The sequence below is a fragment of the Aquarana catesbeiana genome, linkage group LG07 (assembly GCF_042186555.1).
Source record: "Aquarana catesbeiana isolate 2022-GZ linkage group LG07, ASM4218655v1, whole genome shotgun sequence".
Classification (NCBI taxonomy): Eukaryota; Metazoa; Chordata; class Amphibia; order Anura; family Ranidae; genus Aquarana; species Aquarana catesbeiana.
The window spans coordinates 194331472-194356573 of record NC_133330.1 but is presented as its reverse complement, the minus strand read 5'-3'; the positions used below and the strand labels follow the sequence as shown (position 1 = coordinate 194356573).

At 43.1% G+C, this 25102-nt stretch overlaps 1 protein-coding gene across 1 annotated transcript in view; it reads right to left on the bottom strand.

Moving 5' to 3' along the window:
* KIF14 (kinesin family member 14) overlaps window positions 1–21978 on the bottom strand; it is a 162775-nt gene extending 140797 nt beyond the window's left edge. The window contains exon 1 of the mRNA XM_073592947.1: window positions 21854–21978. The gene's annotated coding sequence lies outside the window, so the exon portion shown is untranslated. The remainder of the gene's footprint in view (window positions 1–21853) is intronic.
* Window positions 21979–25102: the final 3124 nt, after the last annotated feature.

Genomic DNA, 25102 nt, shown 5'->3' with positions numbered 1-25102 from the left:
AAAAAAAACTCACCATGCTACTTACATAATACATTGGAATGTCTACTTTCTAAAAAGGGGTCATTTGGGGGATATTTGTACTTTCCTGACTTGTTAGACCCCATTCACACAGGGGCAACACGACTTGCAGGTCGCCTCACCGAGGCGACCTGCACACGACTGCCCGGGCGACTTGCAAAACGACTTCTGTATAGAAGTCTATGCAAGTCGCCCCAAGTCGCCCCCGAAGTCGTACAGGAACCATTTTCTAAGTCGGAGCGACTTGCGTCGCTCCCCTTAGAACGGTTCCATAGCACAGAACGGGAGGCGGCTTGTCAGGCGACTAGGTCGCCTGACAAGTCATCCCTGTATGAATGGGCTCTTAGTGTCTCAAGAAATGAGATTCACCTGATGTACCTGAAGGCCTGAGCAGATGTGATCAATTTTCAGTGATTGGCACCATAGTTTGTAGACTCTATAACTTTCACAAAGACCAAATAATATACACTAAATTTGGGTTATTTTTACCAAAGATATGTAGCAGTATAAATTTTGGTCAAAATTTATGAAGAAAAATTACTAATTAGCAAAATTTTATGACAGAAACAAAGAAAAAGGCATTTTTTTCAGAAAATTTACGGTCTTTTTATTTAAAGCACAAAAAAATAAAAAACCCACTAGTGATTAAATTATCACCAAAAGAAAGCTCTTTTTTTTTTTTTTCCCCACACAAAGAGGATGCAAATTTCATATGGGTACAGTGTTGCATGACTGAGTAATTGTCATTCAAAGTGTGAGCGCTGAAAGCTGAAAATTGGTCTGGGCAGGAAGCGGGTGTAAGTGCACTGTATTGAGGTGGTTAAATCCCTACAAAATCAAAAGGAAGGGTGTATTTTATTTTTATTTTATCTGAAACCTATCAACGCTTTTGTCAAATACAAACGGTTCAAGATGGAGTCCATTTACACCACTGAGAAGTTGTTAATCACAGGAGTTTTCATGGCTTCATTATATCTAAGGGACACATATCTGCACATCCCGATTCGGATGGAGTCAAAACCTTTGATTCGCAGTGAAGAAAAAGTTCAAAACCCTGTACTTTCTTGTACAATTCAACTCTTTACTGTTCGGCCTAGCTTCAGCGCCGCAAATTTTTTTTACACAAATGCTGCAAATTCTGGGGGTGGAGGGGATTCAAATAATCCCTTAGACGACCAACTGATATTTGCAGATTATGTGATAGAAGTGGAACAGAACATGAACAGGACCATCGTACAACTCCAGCAGCTGGGCTGGCTGGTGATTTGGGAAGAGTCACAGCTAGTCCCTACCCAAAGGATAACATTCTTGGGGTAAACAAATTCGACGTTATCCAAAATCTTTCTGGATGGAAGAAAAAAAAAAATCTTGACGATAATTACAGGGGCGAGCGACTTCTGCACAAACGCGGAGACCTCAGTACAAAACGCGATGAGGATTCGCGGATTAATGACGGTGGCCATCCCAGGGGTGCAATGGGCCCAATTTCACATGAGAGCTCTGCAGTCCTTCACACTCTCGATCTGGGATGGGAAGGAGTCTCTCCCAAGCCCGGCGAAGATCCCTCAGGAAATAAACTGTCAATCGGGTGGCAGCTAAACGCAGAAAATCTCTCGGCTGGTCGTCTTTAAATAGCAACATCTTCCAGTGACAGTCACCAAGTAAATCTTCCATCCCTATTTTCTGTGCACCTGAAAAGGAGAACTAAACTCACTGGCAGACTCTCTAAGCAGGGAAACTGTCGCAGACAGAATGGTGTTTAAATCAAACCGTGTTCGAACTAATAGTGGCAAAATGGGGGATGCCCCAGATAGACCTGTTTGCGACCAGAGTAAACAGTAAAGTGGGCCGGTTCTTCTCCCTTCAAAGGGATCAGCTCAGTATGGGTCTAGATGCCCTATCACAACCTTGGGGAACAGACCTAACATATGAGTTTCCTCCATTTTGCGCTTGTGACGGACCCCCCGTACTCGAGATGAGTCTGTCTGCAGTATCACTCCTCTGTCCGGTACCACACAGTCCAAGACCCCTTAGCTTTCCCATTCACTAGTCGTAGCTCAGTGTAGGGTAAAACATCAGACCTTTTATTAGAACAAGAATACAAGTCTTATATACAGTTAAAGAGGAGGTTCCTACCTCCTGCTCATATTACTCTAACAATACACCTGTAACCAGAAACATAAAATTAACACGAGCTAATTAACGAATCCCTTAAAGCAGCCGATGTGACTCCCTAACTACAATACACATTATCATGTCAACACAGAACACCTTCATACAATTGCAGGGTTAATTAGCACAAACAATGGGTGAAAGACTCTTAGAAGCTGTGACAAGTCATACTAGACTAATTATATTATAGCAGACAACAGACAGACAGGTGGCTGGTGATGAGGTCAGCATCTCCTAACAGTATTTGTCCCAGCATTATGAATCAGCCACCATTTCTAATATGGCATATACAGGGTTCCCAGAGTCTGTGTGTCTTGGGGGACATGGATCTGAATCCAAAGTAACACCACCTCAGGGGTCCCCAGGCATACAGCTCACAAAGAGCACCGTTCCCCCAAATGCCAGGGCCCATAATCGCAAGGCAAGAGGCTAGCATTCAGTCCTCTTCAAAAGTCCCCGTCCCGGCTAGGTCTGTCAAAGCACTCATACCAAAAATAGTATGGAAGATAAGAGCCTCAAGGGCAAAATTCATTCTAATTGCCCGGTTTTGGCCTCGGAGGGGAGTCTCCAAGGATTCGTAGTGCTGAGTTGGAACAGTCATGTTCCAACTCAGTACTACAAATCCTTGGAGACTCTCCTCCATGCCAGACCTCGTTCATCAGGGAACAGTGAGTCATCCGCAGGTGAACAGTCTCTCTGATGGCCTGGCTACTGAAAAGGGAGCTTTCATAGCTGTGTGCTGGCTGCCTTTCTATCTAACACAGCGCGGTATACGATTTGTTTTAATATAGACGTGAGAAGATGCGTGATTGTGTATATCGAGTGCACCAAAAAGTGGAGATCCTCGGGGGCGTGGCTAGCTGCAGAACGAGCTGGCTGCACTCACAGCATGATTTACAGATGGGGATTCCCTACGAAAATACTCGTAGAACATAAAGGCACCTCATACTCGATCAACAACTTGGAGCAAGGTTTGAAAATTTTACGTTCATGGGGCATTCTCCCAAAAGATGAAGGTATCATATCGGATAAATCCACACCTGGAAAAATGCCACAAGACTGGCAGAAAAATCACAGATGAATCCTCTATACTTGGTAAGATAATATTATACCCTGTATATAGCGACATGCTGCTGTCTTTTTTTTTTTTTTTTTCCTCTTTGGAGATTAAAACTCCTCCAAGAGTAACCATCCAAGGTTTTTCTTTTACTGAAGATCAGGGATCCTGATACCTGATTCACCCCGTGTTTTTCCCTGTAACCCCTGGAAATTAGTACAAGTTCAATGTACACTAGAGTTGCCCCGCAACTCTTTAATTTTTTTCTACCTTTTTATGTTTGAGTTAAGACTGTGTTTTTTCCTTTCATCTCTTTAAAACCACTTATATTGAATTTATGGTCCAACACCACCATCTACTGGAAGAAAAACATATCTACATCAAATACATTTCCTTTACGACTTATCTGTATATAAAACATACGACTACTTTCAGCAAGTGCACACGAACCTACAATGAATCTTAAACTCTACTCGTTAAATGTAAAAGGACTTAACAGCCCTTACAAAAGAAGAGCTCTGTGGACGGATGCCCTAAAACATGAATGTGACATAATTTGCATCCAGGAGTCCCATTTCGCACTAGATAAAACTCCTAAATTCAACCATCACAAATTTCCTCATATCTTCTTATCCAGCTGCAAAAAAAAGAAAAAAGGAGTGATAACAGCAATCAAAGACACTATCTCTTTCAAGCTTATTAACCTAATAACCGACGCTCAAGGCAGATACATAATCTTGGTGGCTTCAATAGACAATGTAATCTACACAATTGTGAACATCTATGCTCCCAATAAAAATCCGCATCAATTCATCCAAAAGATTCTCAAGAAAACAAGGAAAATACAGAAAGGAAATCTTATATTCTGCGGCGACTTCAATGCACCTATGGACCCCGTTATGGACACCTCCAAGGAAGGAACTATCTCCAGGAAGGGATTATCTCCCATCTTTTCCTCAGAAGACATGTATGATGCCTGGAGATGCATGCACACAACGGAAAGGAACTTCACTTTTTTTTTTTCACATGTTCACAAATCCTATTCTAGAATAGACTACTTCATTGCCGACAAGCTTCTCCTGCCAAAGATCACTAAAGCCTGCATCCACAATATAACTTGGTCCGACCATGCACCAATCACACTTGAAATTAACCAAGGGTTACCTTGCTCGAATAGCTACATATGGAGAAATAACACCTTTATTCTTTCGCAGGAGAATCACTTGTCGGTTCTGAGAAAAAATTTGGAGGAATTTTTTGTAATTAATGATAAAGAACCGATAAACTGCACTACTCTATGGTGTACACACAAAGCCTATGCTAGAGGCCTCCTTATACAGGCAGCAACGAGGGAAAAAAAAAAAGAAAACCAATATGGTAAATAATATCTTAAAAGACATAGCCAAATTAGAAGAACTACACAAAAAAAACCCCAAAGACATTAACCTAGATCACCGTCTTACTCAACTAAGATCTGAACTAAGAGCCATTCTAATATCAGACCAAGACAAAATTCTTAAAAAAAATGAAAGTAAACTATTACTCCCAGAACAAAGCAGGGAAACTACTAGCCTCCCAACTCCGGCAATGCCAAATAAAGAATAAAATACATAAATTAGCACATCATACCTCCGGTAAAGTAGTAATCAACCCCCAAGAAATAGCAGATACATTCGCACAATACTATGAGTCACTATACAACCTAAAAGACGAAACCATTACTCCCCAACCTAACCTAGACAATATAACAAAATTCCTAGATAATATAAAATTACCAAATATCGACCCTATTGATCTAGAACGATTGAATAAACCAATATCACCTGAAGAAACCCTTAAAGTAATCAAAGAATTACCCAAAAACAAAACACCAGGAGCTGATGGCCTATCAGGGGAATATTACATGGCCTTCAAAGAAACTCTAGTTCCATATCTAACTAACATGTTTAACCATCTAGCTAACTCTAATTCTTTTCCCAAAGAACTATTGGAAGCAATTATAATAACAATACCGAAACAGGGTAAAGACCCCTCATCCCCTCTAAATTATAGACCCATTTCATTATTAAATTCTGACCTAAAAATCTATGCTAAAATCCTAGCCAACAGATTAGTAAACATAACACCCCAACTAATAGGACCCGACCAAGTAGGATTTACTAAAGGGAGACAAGCACCAGACAGCACTAGAAGAATTCTTAATATAATTGACCAAATTCATACTGATCGAACTCCCTCCTTACTTCTAACATTAGATGCAGAAAAGGCATTCGATAGAATGCACTGGATATACATTTCCAAAACTCTAGACAAATTCGGATTTCAAGGATTCATCCACTCGGCAATTATGGCACTATACTCTCATCCTGCGGCCAAAGTACTCACATCAGGTATAATTTCTAAAACTTTCCCCCTTACTAACGGAACCAGACAAGGATGCCCACTATCCCCATTAATTTTCTCACTAGCAATAGAACCACTTGCGGAATATATAAGATCAACCCCCAACATTAAAGGTATAACTATAGGACGATATGAACATAAGGTAGGATTATTCGCAGATGACATCATACTTACATTAACCAATCCTACCTCTTCCTTACCTGAAGCTCAAAAATTACTAGATAAATTTGGGGAGGTATCGTACTATAAAATAAACCAAAACAAATGCTATGCTCTCCCTATGAACATTCCCAAGACACTAATCAATACACTACGCAAGGAAAATGGCTTTAACTGGGATAACTGCACAATAAGCTATTTGGGAATACAACTTACCTACCCACCAACCAAAATATACGAAGCTAATTACCCCCACCTTTTAGACCTAGTCAACAAAGATTTACAAAACATACAAAAAACACAACTTTCTTGGGTAGGGAAAATAGCCGCATTTAAAATGCAAACCCTCCCTAAAATACTATACCATTTTAGATGTTTACCCATCCCAATCCAGTCCAAATTTTTCACACAACTGAATACAAAACTTAAAAGGTGCATATGGAATGGAAAGAAACCCAGAGTGGCATTTTCCATCTTAACTACCAGAAAATCTTTAGGAGGAATGAACCTACCTGACAACTACTATTATGCAACCTTATTAAATCAGATGAGATATTGGTTTAACAACACGGAAGACAAACTATGGCTAAACATAGAGAAACAAGTCACAAAAAGACACGACCTGTATGCCCTAGCAATAGCTTACGCTATACTACCAAAGATTAATATACCTAAACTACTCAGTATAAGAACCACATTAATAGCTTGGAAACATATACTTTCAAAAACTAAAAAATTTCCAAAATAAAATCAAGTTAATGATTCCGACAGGAGCAATCAATTATTGTAAAATACGTCTAAATTCTGACGAATGGGTTAAAGAAGGTTATCATCTTTACGTAAATTTACCCTTGCATTATAAAGAGATCACTCTAAATAAATTGAGGAAACATACCAAACTAAAAGATTTCAACCCGACTAACCCTGTAGAAATCCCTTTAACTATATGGCAATTTTTCACACGTCAAAAATCAACTATCAATAAAAGGAATCTCTCTTTTTTATGATCTATTATCGACTCACCCATTTGACAATAAAAACACACACATGATTAAATGGGAGAGAGATCTAGAACAAAAATTTACCTGGGAACAATGGAAAAAAGCCATTCATATATCTAGCAAGTCGTAAGCATGTATCGAGCACTGGGACAATGCACAAAAAATACTCAATAGATGGTATCTGACCCCATATAGATTATCGAAAATATATCCCTCTACATCTAATTTATGCTGGAGATGCAATGATCAGACGGGTAACCTTTTACACATTCTATGGAACTGTAAAAGTTTGCAAAGCTTCTGGAATTCAATAACTTCCTTCATTGCAGACCTCACGGGCATCCTAAATAAACTAAATCCTGCCACAGCCTTGCTAGGTATTAATTTAGATATATATCCTAAAGAATTCAGAACAATTGTATTCCACACACTAATAGCAGCAAGACTCACTATATCCAGCCTCTGGAAATCCAGTAATGCACCCAATTTATCGACAGTTATAGCCAGAATTAACACACAGGCCCAATACGAATTAATGCTGGCTTATAAAAACTATTCCACCATTACATTTAGAAAGAAATGGAGTACTTGGATATCCCATCCCAAAGCATCCAGTTACTTAAAACAATGTAATATATAATCTTATGACAAATTGGAAGTACACTGAAGTCATATATAAACACACCTCAGATGTAGTATATCATCCTGGACCCACTTTATTAACCTATGCAACAAGTTTTGTTCAGTTAATTTAGATGTATGTATATATATATATATATATATATATATATATATATATATATATATATATATATATATATATATATATATATATATATATATATATATATATATATATATATATAGTTTTTTTTTTTTGTGTTTTTCTTACAATTTTCTGTATTCAACTAATTAACGCAATTGATGGCCTATCCATGCCTACAGTTTGAACCCAATAGGGGTAGGCTGGTACAGACTATCAATTACTGTATTTGTATAAGAATATTCTTAAGAACTATTGCAAAGAAGTTAGTCACAATTGTTATCGTGTCAATGTCAATCTGTATTGTTAAGAAAATCTTTTCAATAAAAATCTATTGTAAAAAAAAAAAAAAAAAAAAAAAAAAGTGGAGATCCTCCACGAGTCTGTTCGTTCTGTTCGCCAGTCCCAACAAAGGTAAAAGGGCATCAAAAATTACTATCGGCAGATGGATGAAGTTGGCAATCATAGAAGCATACAAGACAGCATCTCTACCACCACCAACAGGAGTCAACGCTCATTCCACAAGTATCTATGTCATGGGCTGAAAGGGACGGAGCTTCGCTCCACCAGATATGCAAAGCGGCAACCTGGTCCAGCTTTCAAACGTTTGTAAAGCACTATAGGCTGGATGGCTGGATGTGCTTGCAAATCAAGACCAGTCCTTCGGCAGGAAAGTGCTGGCTGTGGTCCCGCCCTGATCAGGCAGTTCTATTTTGCCCTCTCTGTAAGCCGTCCTGGAAGATGACTGGGAAAAAAAACAGGGTTATTAACCTCCCTGGCGGTTTTCCCGAGTGTGGCTCGGGGTTAAAATTCAGTACCATTAGCGGTAACCCCGAGCCACACTCGGGATCGCATTGCAGGATCCTGGGGCGGCGTTACTTACCTTGTCCCCGGGATCCTGCGATGTCACCCGCAGTGTTCGAGGGCTCCGTCCTCCTCCGAAGCCTCTCCGTGCCAGGCTCCGTTCCCTGCGAGCGGCGCGACGCACGGGGGCGGAGCCTGGCGGCAAATTCAAAAAAATGTCAAAAGCATAACACATACAGTACTGTAATCTTACAGATTACAGTACTGTATGAAATGATTTCACATCCCTTTTGTCCCCAGTGCTTTGTCCCATGCCCTGCATGCAATTTTACATGATATACACTGTTCTTTCTGCCTGGAAACTGGAGATTGTCCATAGCAACCAAAAAGTGTCCCTTTACGTCAAAAGTGGCTTTAGACCAGCTAGAAAACAGCGATAGTAAATTAGAACACTTGCAGAATTGAGCGATAGTGAATTGTGGGGAAATTTATTTTATTACTATTTTTTTTTTTTTTTTAATTATTTATTTTTATTTATTATATTATAATTTATGTTTTTGTGTTTCAAACTTTATCATACCCGGGATATCTACTAGACTCTGGTTTGGACAGATTTAAGTGTGTTATTGTTAAGATTTACAGACCTACAATATAAAACGCCAAATTTCCATGCAAAATAATGGTACCGCTTTCAGCACCTAAAATCCGAAATAATCATACCGCCAGGGAGGTTAACGGTTAACCCTCTTTTCCAGTTATCTTCCAAGACGGGGTCAGTCCCCCCCCCCCCGTTTCGTAGGAATAATTATGTAAAGTTAAGTTGGTTGCACCAATGGAAGTGTTTAATTTATCTGTGCCTTTGGTTATTTGTTAATACTGATTGGCCATGGCCTATGGGCGGTCTTTTATAATATGTGGATCATGCGTTTCCTGTGTTAGGAGCCTTTCTCTGTAAGCCATCCTGGAAAAGAGCGTTAACAGGCAATAACCCTGTTTTTCTCCTCCTCAGACCCTCCAGCCTCCTGCTCTCTTCCTCAGACCTCGACTCTCTACTCCTCAAACCCCCCCCCAGACTCCACTCTCTACTCAGCACCGCTCGTTTTTAGCGCCTACAGCTAGTTTCACACTGAGGCAGTTTTCAGGCGCTTTAGCACTAGAAATTGCCTCTGAAAAGCACCTGAAAACCGCCTCCCATTCATTGCAGTGTGTCTTCACACTGGGGCGGTGCGCTTGCGGGACATTATGAAAAGTCCTGCAAGCAGCATCTTTGGGGCGGATTGGGAGCACCGTAAATAGCGTTCCCAAAACGCCCTGCCCATTGCAATAAATGGGCAGCGCTTCCAAAACGCCTGAAAAGCGCTTGCAAGATCATTTTTTTTTTTTTTTTTAAAAAAGGCGCCAGCTAAAGCGATGCAAAAATGAGCGGTGCTTTAGCGCTAACAGACAGGCGCTGCCAGAGGGGTCTAATACTTACCTGAGTACATCTCGATCCAGCGATGTTGCACGAGAGACTTGGCTGTCCGGGACTACCCTCCTCATTGGCTGAGACAGCAGCACGTCACTATTGGCTCCCGTAGCTGTCAATCAAAATCAGTGAGCCAAGGAGAGAAAGGGGGCGGGGCCATGCCGCACTCCATGTCTAAATGGACACAGGGAGCTGAGGCTCAGCTCAGGTGCCCCCATAGCAAGCTGCTTATTGTGGAGGCACTCAAAAGAATGGGAGGGGCCAGTAGTGCCGAAGAGGGACCTGAGAAGAGGAGGATCCGGGCTGCTCTGTGCAAACCCACTGCACAGAGCAGGTAAGCATGACATGTTATGTAGCACTGTCCCCATAGGGCTTTGTCAGGGAAGGTTCCATCCACTGATCACACTGCCTGATATTTGGCATGCAGTACTGTGGTCCACCAGCAGGTGTCTCCTGGCAGTCTGGAACTGCCAGGGGAGCTTTCCCCTGTTGGTAGTATTGTGATCTTTGGGCCGCAGTACTGGCGTCCACCAGCAGGTGGTTCCTGGCAGTGTGGGGCCGACAATCTCCTGCAATCAGGCATCACCTGAGTCCGATTGAGATATGTATAAATACTGGGCAGACGCACTTATGCCTTGCCTTGGTATCTGTCCTGGTGCCCTGACCTGCAGCCTGCTTATCTGTTATTCTGATCCCTGTATCCTGAAACTGTTTGCATCTGTTCCTGTATCCCTCGATCCTTGCCCTGCAGCCTGATCCCTTCCATCTTGTTCCCTGTCTGTTCACTCCTGGCCCCCATCTGCTGATCTCCCGTTTATGACCCTGGCCTGGCTTGACTACGATTCTGGTACTCCCTTTTGCTATATATGCTGGTTGGTTTATTATCACTGTTTGGTTTGTTAACTCTGTTTGTATTGGTGGTGTGTTCACATTTATATGCATTTACTTTAATAAACTTACTTACTTTCACCTATTTATGTCTCATTCACTCTGTCGCAGTCATACAGTTCTGGTCACATCTGGTTTAAGACAGGCTTGCACAGTGTTGGCTTCGTAGACTTCTCCCTGGTTACCTGCAGCTGGTTGCCAATGGTTCCCAGGGGGATTCCCGTTTGGTTGCTAAGGATTTTCCCACTATGTTGCTAGGGATTCCCGCTGTTGTTCCACCCCTTACTCCTGTTTGCTCATTACTCAAAGACCAGTCCAAGGTATTTGTGTTTTTTATATTTATTTGGCACTTGGATGGGAGAAGGGATGAGTGGGATACTCCAACAAGAACTATTCACAAGGGGTGAGGACGACTCTCACTTGGCCTCACCAGATTGATAGTAGAAGCAGTCACACTGCACTGACCATACAGCCACATGTATGGAAGGGGTTAAGTCTTCTTGCTCTTCCTAGCAGCAGACTTGATGCACCAATTTATCTTCAGGACACTCTCCAGCATCCCCTTCACCGACACCCGTCCACTGACTGTAGCTGAAAGGGGCAGCCCTCAAAAGACACAGATCTGTACTCACAGTAGGCAGAATCAGATCCTTCCTGGTGTCTCCCTTCCAGTAAGCTTTGCAGGACCTCTGGGTTCAGCTCCTCTCTGGCACTCTAGGCCCCTGGGTCAACCACCCAGGGCCGCACTGCCTCCCCCGTGGAGGAGAGGGCAGCCGTCCCCTCCCTCGTAGGGTCTGTTCCCCGGCTCAACTAACCCTGAGCACATGTACTCTGGCCTTATATACAGTATCCCACAATGCAATGGCAGCACTTTCCTTTTGCCAATTGCCAGGGCTGTAACAAAAGCCTGTACACTTACTTGCCAGGTCCACTCCCACTGTCTAATATGCCTCCCTATTGGACCAGTGGGGGGCAGTCAAAACAAGATGAGCTGCCCCTGAGTACAAAATGAGCAGACCTAACCAATAGATCCTGCTCCCTGGTAGGCAGAGAGCACTAAGTTTTACCTGACCATCTTCCTGGTAAGCAGAAAGATCAAAAACAATACTCTCTTCTAACACCTACCTAGGAGGATGCTACAGTTATTTAAAACATAGGATTTTTATTACAGCTTACCTGTAAAATCCTTTTCTGGGAGTACATCATGGGACACAGAGCCTTAAGTAATTACTTAATGGGTTATGGGCCACCTTCAGGTGTTAACACTGGTATACTCAATCAAGGAAGTTCAGGAGGAGGGAGTCCATAATAGAGACTTACCCACTTAGGGAGGGACAACAGCCTGCAAGACCTTTCTGCCAAAAGTTTGTTTACTTGTTGACAGAAGATCCAGCCTGTAATGACAGACAAACGTAAGGTAACTTGACCACGTAGCCGCCCTACGAATCTGATCTGGGGTGGCACCAGCTATTTCTGCCCATGTAGTGGCCTGAGCCCTGGTAGAATGTGCTTTAATTCCCAGCGGGGGAGATAGCCCCGATTGAGAGTAGGCTGCTAGAATAGCTGATTTAAGCCATCTAGCTGTAGACCCCTTAGAAGCTTGTTGGCCCTTCTTACCAGAAAAAAGTATAAACAGAGAGTCAGAGGACCGAAAGTTACTTGTTATCTCCAGATACTGTAATAAAGTCCTACTTACATCCAAATTGTGGAATTTGCCTTCTTTTTCCCCCCGAGGGGTTAGAGCAAAAGGTTGGCAGGATGATCTCCTGCGACCTATTGTGTGCTGACACCACCTTTGGCAAAAAACCCGGATCGGTTTTAAGTATAATCCTATCTGTGTAGATAGTTAAAAAGGGTCTCTTAACAGATAGGGCGTGCAGCTCACCAATTCTCCTTGCTGACGTTATTGCAACTAAGAACAAGGTTTTAAGAGTAAGATTCCTTAGAGAGATTTTTTGTAGTGGCTCAAAAGGTTCCTTTGTGAGGGCTTGCAGGACCACTGATACATCCCAATTGTGAAAGTGCTTAGCCGGAGCTGGTCTGGATCTGGTAAGCGCCTTGAAAAATCTTATAACCAAGGGCTCAGATGAGATTGGTCTTTCTAGAAATACCCCCAAAAGCAGCTCTTTGTACCTTAAGGGTGCTGACTGACAAGCCTTTGTCTGCCCTCTCTTGAAGGAATTCCAAAATTGACACTAAATTTCTTACTTTTCTTTTAGTCGAAAGACAGAAAGAGTTGAAGACTTTCCAATATTTAGCATAGATTTTTCTGGTCACTATTTTCCTACTGGAAAGTAAGGTAGTTACCAAGGGTTGTGACAGACCCTTGTTTCTTAACAACTGCTCCTCAGAAACCAGGCCGTGAGGCTTAGACTGGCCACTCCCGGATGCTGTATTGGACCCTGTAGGAGCAGGTCTTGCCAGAGAAGCAGCCGCCAACATGGTTTGACTGCCATCTGTAGTATGGTGGAAAACCATGCCCTTTTTGGCCAAAATGGAGTAATTAGGATTACTGCCACCTTCTCCCTCTGTATCTTCCTTAACACCAAACGGGATAAGTTGGAAAGGAGGAAATGCGTAACCCAGATGGAAGTTCCAGGGCTGAATTAACGCATCCGTCCCCTGGGCCCTGTCGTTTCTGTGAATCGAGAAAAAAACTGGGAGTTGTGTATTTCCTTCTGACGCAAATAGGTCTATTTGTGGTTGACCCCAGGCCCTGGTAATCATTGCAAAGATTTTTGGATTCAAGCTCCATTCTGACTCCTGAATCCGCCTTCTGCTTAGATAACCTGCCACTACATTTAAGGTGCCTTCGAGGTGGACTGCTGATAAGGACCGTACATGATTTTCTGCCCAAATCAGGATCTTTGAAGCTAGCAACTGAAGTGTTTTGCTTCTTGTGCCCCCGTTTGTTTAGGTAGGCTATGGTAGTGGCATTGTCTGAGAGGACCCGGACATGGGAACCTTGAAGGATAGGAGAGAAGGCATCTAATGCTAGGGCGACTGCCCTTAGTTCCCTCCAATTTGAGGACCTCTTTGCTTCTGTCCGAGACCACATTCCTTGCGTGAAGTCTTGGTCTAAGTGAGCTCCCCAACCCCATACACTGGCATCGGTCGTTACCAATTTTTCTATTGGAAATGACCAGAGCAGGCCCTCTGACAGATTCTCCTGTCTTCTCCACCACCAAAGTGATCTCTTGATTTTGGTGGGTATTTTCACCTTTGCTTCCAGAGATTCTGTCCTGTGATTCCATATTCTCAGGAGAAAAGTCTGGAGAGGCTGAAATGTAACCTTGCCCATTGAATGGCTGGTATGGTTGCAGTTAGGGTTCCTAGGGATGACATCACTTGTCGGACTGATAATTCCTGGCTTGCCTGTAAGGAAGCTACCGCCTTCTGGACTTTCACCTTTTTCTCTTCTGGGAGAAAAATCTTCTGTTCCCTTGAACAGATCTGATACCCCAGGAATAGTATTTTCTGGGCCGGATTGAAATTTGACTTCTGCATATTTATGATCCAACCCAAGGTTTCTAGATGACCTCGGGTTTTTCTGAGGTCGTCTAGCAGTCTTTCCCTGGAGGGGGCAAAAAGAAGTAGGTCGTCCAAGTACGGAATTACCGCAATCCCCTGCATGCGAAGAGGTGCAAGCGCTTCTGTCATTATTTTTGTAAATATTCGTTAGGGAAGAAGAAAGGCCAAAGGGGAGGGCCCTGAATAGCAAGTGCAGAACCTTTCCCCAAATTTAATCGCCAATCTTAGGAATCTTTGGGACTGCGGGGCTATGGGGATATGCAGATAGGCATCTCGAAGGTCTATTGATGCCATAAAGCATTCCCTTGTCAATAGATTCTTGACCGTGAAGATGGAGTCCATACGAAATCTTTTGTATTGGACTGATCTGTTCAGTGGTTTCAGGTTTAGGATTAAACGAAAATTTCCGGATGGCTTTTTTATCAGGAATATACAGGAATAAAATCCCTGATAAAGCTCCCCCTGTGGGACGTAAGTCATAACCCCCTGATCTATCAGATCCTTTAATAGGCTCTTCATTGCTAGGGTTTTTGTTACATCTCTTGGAAGATTTGTCACCAAGTACCTTTCTAGGGGGAGATCTGAAAATTCTATACTGTAACCCTGGGCTAGCATATTCAGAATGTACTGGTTTTCCGTTATGCTTGCCCAATAGGGGAGAAAGCACTGCAGTCTTCCCCCCACCTGTAACCGGCTATCATTGCGTCTTGCTGGTTGACACAGGAGGAAGGAAAAGGACATTTCCTTTGCCCTTTTCCCCTCTGCCCTGACCAATTTTTCTTTTTCTCTTGAGGCTTGTTTTGTTCCTGAGCCCTTTGAGGACGAAAAAAACGTTAGACTGGTTGTTTCTTCTTGTTGACAGGAAAAGATTTCTTTTTATCTGCAGTCCTGTCCAGAACTAAATCCAAATCAGGGCCAAACAATAAGTCCCCTAGAAAAGGGACTCCGCCTAATTTATTTTTAGATGCTGCGACCCCCTGCCAAGTCTTTAGCCATAAAGCCCGTCTAACCGAATTAGCAAGGGCTGCAGCCTTAGCTGTCATCCTGATAGACTCTGCTGATGCATCAGAGACATAGGCTACAGCTGCTGAGAGAGTAGAAAAATAGTCAAGGATTTCTTGCTTAGGGGAATCCGCTATTATATGAGCTCTAAGCTGATTTACCCAATACTACAAGTTCCTGGAGATGCAAGTAGTTGCCATTGCTGGCTTAAGGTTGCCCATAATGGATTGCCAAGTCCGCTTGAGCTGCTGATCCATTATTTTATCCATGGGGTCTTTTAAGATCCCCATGTCCTCAAATGCCAGATCAGTAGATCTTGACACCTGAGAAAAGGCTGCATCAAGTTTTGAAACCTTATTCCAGAGAGCCGCTTCATCAAAAGGGAACCTTCTCTTATGAGCCCTAGAGAAAAATGGTTTCCTATCAGGGTCAGCCAATTCTTTTCTGATTGTTTCAGAAATCACTGCGTGGACTGGAAAGATACGGGACTTGGACTCGCTAAGCCCTGCATACATCTTGTCATGTAAAGACATTTCCTTATGCTCTTCCTCTATGTCTAGAGTAGCATAAATAGCTCTTAAAAGGCCTTCCACCTGATCCAAAGATAATTTATATTTGGAAGACGTATTTTCCAGCTCATCACCATCGTCATCCAATTCATTAGAATGAGATGGGGAAAGCCCTTCCTGGTTCAGAGGACCCATTTCTGCCTCCACTGCCGGGACTAACAGTGAGCCTTGAGAGGACTGTGAAGTAGTGGGCTGACTTGCAGATGGATTAATGAGTGAGGATCTGAAGGATTGAATGGTAGCATCCAATTCCTTTTTAACAGATGCGATTAGATCACTGCATGCGGAAGTGGTCTCTTCCCTCACCAAGGAGTCAATACATGCTTGACATAAAGCCTTTTTCCAGCCTTCTTTTAACTTAATTTTGCATGAAGGACATTTCTTTCTAATCCCAGGATCAGAGCTCTTGGCCTGCCATGAGAAGGGAAAAAGAGAGAGAAAAAAGACAAACCATCTTTTAGAGTCAGCTTGATTACTCAAGATGCTCACCACAGGTGCACAGTGAGAAAAGCTACCAGACTCATGGGCCCTGACAGGCCCCTCCGCCACCAGGGGGAAAAAATACCCTCAAACTTCACTAACATTTAGAGAGAAGAGGGCTAGAGAGAGACCCCACAGTAAAGCTGAGCAGAAACAACAGTCTGCTCCTTACCTGGGCCTTGCTGGTGCCTGTTCCACTAGCTGCGGTTCCTGAATCCATGCTGAGGCAGCAGCGTGATGCTTGTGGCGAAAACGCCGGTTCCGTACTCCAATAGCACCAATAGGAACCGGAAATAAATAGGCACCAGACCTATTCCTCCCTCCTCCCCCTGCTCTTCCGGTGGAAATGACGCCTGGCGCCTGTTCCTTGGATGCCGCCCCACTTCCGGATGCCTCACATCCAGCGGATGCAGTCCTCTGACTGCCCTTCCCAAGATGGCCACGACGTCAGGGAAAAAACATGTGCTGGCAGAAAAAAAAAAAAAAAAAGTGCCCGTCATGCCCGATGCCCCCGCCCCTGAGCAGCGATACCTGGAGCAGTCCTGGCTCTCCCTGAGCACTGACGAGGGAGAAGGAGCCCATCCACCCGGCACCTGTAAGCCTGTGGAAAATGGGAGGAATTGGCTCTCCTGAGGTAGGTAAAAATAGTGGAGTAGCAAGCCTGTTCTCTCAGGACAGAACCTTGAGAGCTCCAAACTCTCACATGTGTTCCCACTGGAGGAAACACATAAACTGATGATAAGTGGGAAGGAGCCTCCTTTTAAAGTTTGGTGGAGGTGTGTTTCCTGTCAAGTGGGTGGAGCCACGCTCTCAAGGTGCTGTCCTGAAAGACGTTAAGGGAAAACAGCGATAATAAATTAGAACACTTGCAGAATTGAGCGATAGTGAATCGTGGGGAAATTCATTTTATTATATTATTTTTTATAATTATTTATATATTATAATTTATGATTTTGTGTTTCAAACTTTATCATACCCGGGATATCTACTAGACTCTTGTTTGGACAGATTTAAGTGTGTTATCGTTAAGAAGTACAGGCCCACAATATAAAACGCCAAATTTCTATGCAAAATAATTGTACAGCTTTGAGACGCAAAAATCTGACATAATCATACCGCCAGGGAGGTTAAGAATTCATCCGTGCAAAGGGGGTGTGTTTGCCCGCACAGAATGCACATGTAATTTCTATAACCATTTCATTGATAAATGGTAAAATAACTTATGTGCACAAATAAAATTGAAAAAAAAAAAAATTGTGCTGCTGCAACATTAAACACGCAGTTTCTTCAGTGATATCAAATAAAAGAACTTCTCTTCAAAAGATGTATTATGTATCTTCTTTGAATTTGGTATTGTTTTAAAATGTTACTAAACCCACAACAGTAAAAACAGTCTGTATATGCAGCATGGCATGCTTGTTATACTCACAGTGGAACTTAAGGGTTTAATCCTCTGTATTGTGTAAAAAAAAAAAAGCCATTTTATCCTGTATGCACGGATCCTTCCCTCCTGCACTGTCTATCTGGAGAAGGCCAGCTAACACCGGCAGGGTAGCCGACTTGCACATGCTCAGTTGTGTCTTTTATGCTGAAGAGAACATTTACTTGTTCTCAGAGCTTGCCAGGTCACATGATATTGACATCACACATGTGGGCGTGTATACAGGCTGCAGTGGAAATCTCCTCCTTCCTGAACTCTCAGTACTGGAGAAACTGCAGTTTATCACCGACCGTGGTATACAGATCAGCCAAAAAGGTATGTAGTGGCAGCATTTTAATGTAGAAGATTTATAAGCCGTGGGCACTGTGGGGGGGGGGGGGGGGGGGGGGCGGATGAACTATTATACTATTATTACTGGATTTAATAACACTTTAAGCACCTCTGTATAAAATCACTTTAAGAAGCAGTGCTGTGCCCCATTCCCAAGCGTAACAAAAACGTGCCCAAGTCCTGCAATCAAAGATGGGCATATTAGAGTATTTTACATGAAAACAGGTGTAAAATGTGTTTAAAAAAAAAAAAAATCTTATGCTTGTAAACACTGTGTGCAAATTAGACATTAAGTGTTAGTTCACACTAAACTCAGTTCTGTTCAGTGCGCTTTTTTTCTTGCACTAAAAATGCATGCACAGTGTTTTCCATGTATTCCAATGGCTCTAGTTCACACCATGCAGTCAGTTTCTGAACCGGAAACTGACTGCATTGTGTGAACTAGAGCCATTAGAATACATGGAAAACACTGTGCATGCATTTTTAGTGCAGAAAAAAAGCGCACGGAACTGCATCTGGTGTGAACTGGCCCTAATGCTTTTTTTTCCTTTTTTTTTTTTTTTTAACTGGATTTTACTGCCAACTTCTGGCAGTAAGCTCCAGAGTTTTTGTGAGCAAATAAAATACATTGGTGTGCACAAGCCCTTGGTATGTTTTCCATTTGTTGCCATGGACTATGTTACACGCATTTTTACCAAAGCACACAAAAGAAGAAAGCAGGATTTTTTAAATGCAACTCACTACTCTCTAACCCAGGGGTGCCCAACCTTTTGAGGAGCAAGAGCCACTTTATCGACTTGGTAACCGGTCGCGGGCCACAATAAGCATAAAGGGGGATGGCAGGTCTGTGTCCACACTGCATATGTAGAGCAGACACGGCTGCAACCCACTCTACTGTGCTCTAGTGAGCGCGCATATGTGCCCCCACAGCAAGCGGCTTGCTATGGGGGCAAGGGGGAGGGGCTCAGAGCACTGGCAGGGGACCCGAGAAGAAGAGGAGAATTGGGGCTGCTCTGTGCAAAACTATTGTACAGAGCAGGCAAGTATAACAGGTTTATTTTTATTTTATTTTTTTTATAAAAAGGGTTTCCTTTACAATCAATTAATCCCTTGAACCCTGCATTAGCATGCTACAACCATGTTCATTGCACACACACTTGCAGGGAGCTTGTAGAGCTTCCCCAATTACTGGAATGGGTCGTGCAAGCAAGCAACAGGGGACACAATTCTTCTGTTGCCACGAAGTAAAGCATTGCGGCTGTGGCACTGTACACCCTCGGCCACTGCAGCTGAAATGGGAGCAGATTGGGGGGCAGTAAAAGTGTGGCCCAAGTGCGGGGTTTTACCACTCTTCCCTTCCAACAGTGTGAACAAGCCCTTAGCGTGCTTTGATCCTGCATTATACTGCACAAAAAAGCGATGGTGTTAACAGATCCCAAAACAAAAGATAATCAGATATCTCACAATAGGTCCCATAGAAAGTAATAATAACCACTATGGGAGCTTTTTTTTTCATTTATCACACACATGTATGGTTTGGTAAAATATTGCTAAAATATAAAAGATGGGGTTGGGTTGAGTAAATAGATACCAAACATGTCAAACTTTAAAATTGTGCATGCATGTGAAATCGCTAATAAGCCCTCTATGTGATGTCATTTGGCATTTTTTTTATGGAGACATTAGGGGGTCTGTTAGACTTGGAGTATCTCCCCTGCAGCTAATCAAGCACAAATTATGCTTGATTAGCTGAATCCTCAGCTACAGTACCTGTGAACCTGGAAAAAAACGTAATACAGGTCACTCCGAAGATCATTAGTTGCAGGTGGGATCGGGGAACGGATGTTTCCTGATCACCTCCTGCATTTCCTGTGGTCCCAAGCTATCTGGAGGAGGGCAGGGGTGTGCATTCGGAGCCCTATAAAAGTGATCTTGCTTTAAAAGTAGAATTCCAGGCTAAACCCAACTAATCTTAAAGAGGAACTCCAGGATCCTTCAGAAAAAAATAAATGTTAGCTGCTACAAATACTGTAGCTGCTGACTTTTAACATAAGGGCACTTACCTGTCCAGGCATCCAGCGGTGTCCTCCCCTGAGCCAATTATTCAAATTGGCTATTGAGTGCTGGCACATGCCATCTTGACTAAGTGAAGCCTTGCAGCTTCACAGCCAATTTCCTACTGCGCATGTGCGCAGCACGCTGCACTTTGTGAACGAGTCGCAGTCTTCTTGGAACTGCGGGGAACAAAGGGGGGCCCAAACTGAGCCAGAAGTGGGAAAGTGGGAGCATGTACGTGTCAAAAACCAGGTACCTGCTCCCCCCCCCCCCCAAAAAAAAGGTGCCAAATGTGGCAGCAGAGGGGGCGAGGAGGCAGACAAGCGGAGCTTCCCCTTTAAAAATGCTCCCTCCCCTCTCTTAACATTTATGCTGACTAACCTGCGTGAGAAAAGATGTATATACTTTATTTATTGGCATATAACACACAGGCGTATAACACACATTCATTTTATGAGGGAAGTTTCAGGGGAAAAAAAAAAAAATAATAATAAAATGTCAAATTTTAAATAAGGAAATTTGAAGTAAAATAAGGGTCAGTGCCCATCAGCCTCCTCGCCACTGCCACCAATGCAGCCTGATCGATTACCATCTGCAGACTAGAGGGGACAGGGAGGGAGGCTGGACGAGCGCCGACAGATTACATACAGTGAGAATCTCCTAAGATGGACAGAACAGTGGTTCAATGGTGGCCCAGGAGACGGGACTTCCTATTACAGAGGCCAAGTAAACAGGAGATTCTCACTGTATGTAATTTGATGGCGCTCGTCCCGCCCCCCCGTCTGTCCCCCCTGAGGTAGCTAAAATTGAAGTATTGGCATATAACACACACACGCTATTTGCACCAAATTTTCATGGTGAAAAAGTGAGTATACGCCAATAAATACAGTACTTACCTATTTTCAACCCACTCAGGTATTCTGTGTCAGTCAGTGGCGACAGCTGCAGGGGAGAGGAGGGAGCACCAACAATGGATGGGCCATGGAAGCCTATGGGCGATGTTGCCATTCCCAGCTGTTGGGGAGCGCCCCATCCTCTCCCCTGCAGCTGCTGCTGACTAAGGGGAGCCAGATCATGTGACTGGTCCAGAGCGGGCTAAAAATAGGTAAGTATATACATCTTTCTTACACAGGTTGGGCAGTATAGGTGTTAGGAGGGGGCAGGGGACATTTCTAAGATTAGTTAGGTTGAGGCTGGAATTCTACATTTTACCCCTGTTATACTGTGTGTGTGTGTATATATATATATATATATATATATATATAAAACACACACACAGGAAAGAAAGGGGGTCCTGCTGACAAGTCAGCATCTTCCATTGGATATTGTAGTATATTAATACAGTAGTATACATGTAGTATATTAATATTGTAGTATACATGTAGTATATTAATATTGTAGTATACATGTAGTATATTAATATTGTAGTATACATGTAGTATATTAATATAGTAGTATACATGTAGTATATTAATATAGTAGTATACATGTAGTATATTAATATAGTAGTATACATGTAGTATATTAACAGAGCTGTGGATAGTCTATGTTGCTCTAGTATACCGAGTCACAGGAAGTGATATTAGTGTAGAAGAAGTGCTGCCAGTGAACACACATCTATGACACTTCGGAAGGTCTCTCCACACACCGTCAATGTCCTCCCCTCCCACCTCTGCACAACATACAATGATATACCTCCATTACTTCGCATCTACCTGACAGAAGCGGCCTCCCACGCCATCACCCGGCTCGGTCCCTGCAGTTCTCTCTCTCCCTCCTCCTTCCGTTTCCCAGCTGGCTTCTCTTTTCGAATTCCCCTCCATTGTTTATGATTGGTGGAATGACTGACACAGCCTAGCTGGGGAGGCACACAGTCCGTATAAGGAAGTCAAAAGCCCGTATCGCCATTTTTGATAAGGGCGCTCCGCGCCGATATAAGCAGAGGTTTGAATCCGCCATTTTTAATAAGGGCATTAGTCTCTAGCATTCCATGCAGCAGCAACAGCTGCTTTCTAGAGATGTCAGAGTCGTGTTTTGCTGTCTTTTCATGTGGACACATAGCTGCCGTGTTTGTATTTGGGGTATAGCTGTCAGGTGCTTCTTTTAAATATTCACTGACTCCAGGTGGTTAAAGGATAACTAAACTCATGAACAAAGATGGGATATATGTATCGCTGCTTACCTCTCATTAGATTTGGCTGTATTAGGTTTTTTCAGCAAGTATAAACAATACCTGTTAATCCAACCAAATAGCAGCCTTTGTGACTTTCTGGAAGGAAAACTCATGTGATGTTATCAGCTTCCCCGCCTCTCTTCTGTGAACTTTAGCAGGGCCCTCTTAATCCTCTTGTATTTTATTGTATTATAACTGTATTGTCTCCCTTTTATATTGTAAAGCGCTGCGTAAACTGTTGGCGCTATATAAATCCTGAATAATAACAGTAATAGAACTACAGAGATTGGGGGCGGAGTGGTGGGCAGAGCTACAAGCCACACACTGCCATGAATGGTGGATGTAGCAATAGGAGGGGCTTAAAATATGATCCTATATACACAGTGCAGGGGTCACATGTGTAATGTACAGAGTGTGGGGGTCAGGAGTATATAATGTACATTGTTAAGGGGTCATGTGTGTAATGTACAGAGTGTGGGGGTCAGGAGTATATAATGTACATTGTTAAGGGGTCATGTGTGTAATGTACAGAGTGCAGGTGTCAGGAGTATGTAACGTATATTGTGCAGGGGTCATGTGTGTAATGTACACAGTGTGGGGGTCAGGAGTATGTAACGTACATTGTTAAGGGGTCATGTGTGTAATGTACAGAGTGCAGGTGTCAGGAGTATGTAACGTATATTGTGCAGGGATCATGTGTGCAATGTACAGAGTGCAGGGGTCAGGAGTATGTAACGTATATTGTGCAGGGGTCATGTGTGTAATGTACAGAGTGTGGGGGTCAGGAGTATGTAACGTATATTGTGCAGGGGTCATGTGTGCAATGTACAGAGTGTGGGGTCAGGAGTATGTAATGTACATTGTTAAGGGGTCATGTGTGTAATGTACAGAGTGCAGGGGTCAGGAGTATATAACGTATATTGTGCAGGGGTCATGTGTGTAATGTACAGAGTGTGGGGGTCAGGAGTATGTAACGTATATTGTGCAGGGGTCATGTGTGTAATGTATACAGTGTGGGGGTCAGGAGTATGTAACGTACATTGTTAAGGGGTCATGTGTGTAATGTACAGAGAGCAGGTGTCAGGAGTATGTAACGTATATTGTGCAGGGGTCATGTTTGTAATGTACAGAGTGTGGGGGTCAGGAGTATGTAACGTATATTGTGCAGGGACATGTGTGCAATGTACAGAGTGTGGGGTCAGGAGTATGTAAAGTACATTGTTAAGGGGTCATGTGTGTAATATACAGAGTGCAGGTGTCAGGAGTATGTAACGTATATTGTGCAGGGGTCATGTGTGTAATATACAGAGTGTGGCGGTCAGGAGTATATAATGTACATTGTTAAGGGGTCATGTGTGTAATGTACAGAGAGCAGGTGTCAGGAGTATGTAACGTATATTGTGCAGGGGTCATGTTTGTAATGTACAGAGTGTGGGGGTCAGGAGTATGTAACGTATATTGTGCAGGGGTCATGTGTGCAATGTACAGAGTGTGGGGTAAGGAGTATGTAATGTACATTGTTAAGGGGTCATGTGTGTAATATACAGAGTGCAGGGGTCAGGAGTATATAACGTATATTGTGCAGGGGTCATGTGTGTAATGTACAGAGTGTGGGGGTCAGGAGTATGTAACGTACATTGTTAAGGGGTCATGTGTGTAATGTACAGAGTGCAGGTGTCAGGAGTATGTAACGTATATTTTGCAGGGGTCATGTGTGTAATGTACAGAGTGTGGGGGTCAGGAGTATGTAACGTACATTGTTAAGGGGTCATGTGTGTAATGTACAGAGTGTGGGGGTCAGGAGTATGTAACGTATATTGTGCAAGGATCATGTGTGCAATGTACAGAGTGTGGGGTCAGGAGTATGTAACGTACATTGTTAAGGGGTCATGTGTGTAATGTACAGAGTGCAGGGGTCAGGAGTATGTAACGTATATTGTGCAGGGGTCATGTGTGTAATGTACAGAGTGTGGGGGTCAGGAGTATGTAACATATCTTGTGCAGGGGTCATGTGTGCAATGTACAGAGTGTGGGGGTCAGGAGTATGTAACGTACATTGTGCAGGGGTCATGTGCGTAATGTTCAGAGTGCACATGTCAGGAGTATGCAACATATATTGTGCAGGGGTCACGTGTGTAATGTACAGAGTGTGGGGGTCAGAAGTATGTAACGTATATTGTGCAGGGGTCATGTGTGTAATGTACAGAGTGTGGGGGTCAGGAGTATGCAACGTATATTGTGCAGGGGTTATGTGTGCAATGTACAGAGTGTGGGGTCAGGAGTATGTAATGTACATTGTTAAGGGGTCATGTGTGTAATGTACAGAGTGCAGGTGTCAGGAGTATATAACGTATATTGTGCAGGGGTCATGTGTACAATGTACAGAGTGCAGGGGTCAGGAGTATGTAACGTATATTGTGCAGGGGTCATGTGTGTAATGTACAGAGTGTGGGGGTCAGGAGTATGTAACGTACATTGTTAAGGGGTCATGTGTGTAATGTACAGAGTGTGGGGGTCAGGAGTATGTAACATATATTGTGCAGGGATCATGTGTGCAATGTACAGAGTGTGGGGTCAGGAGTATGTAACGTACATTGTTAAGGGGTCATGTGTGTAATGTACAGAGTGCAGGGGTCAGGAGTATGTAACGTATATCGTGCAGGGGTCATGTGTGTAATGTACAGAGTGTGGGGGTCAGGAGTATGTAATATATATTGTGCAGGGGTCATGTGTGCAATGTACAGAGTGTAGGGGTCAGCAGTATGTAACATATATTTTGCAGGGGTCATGT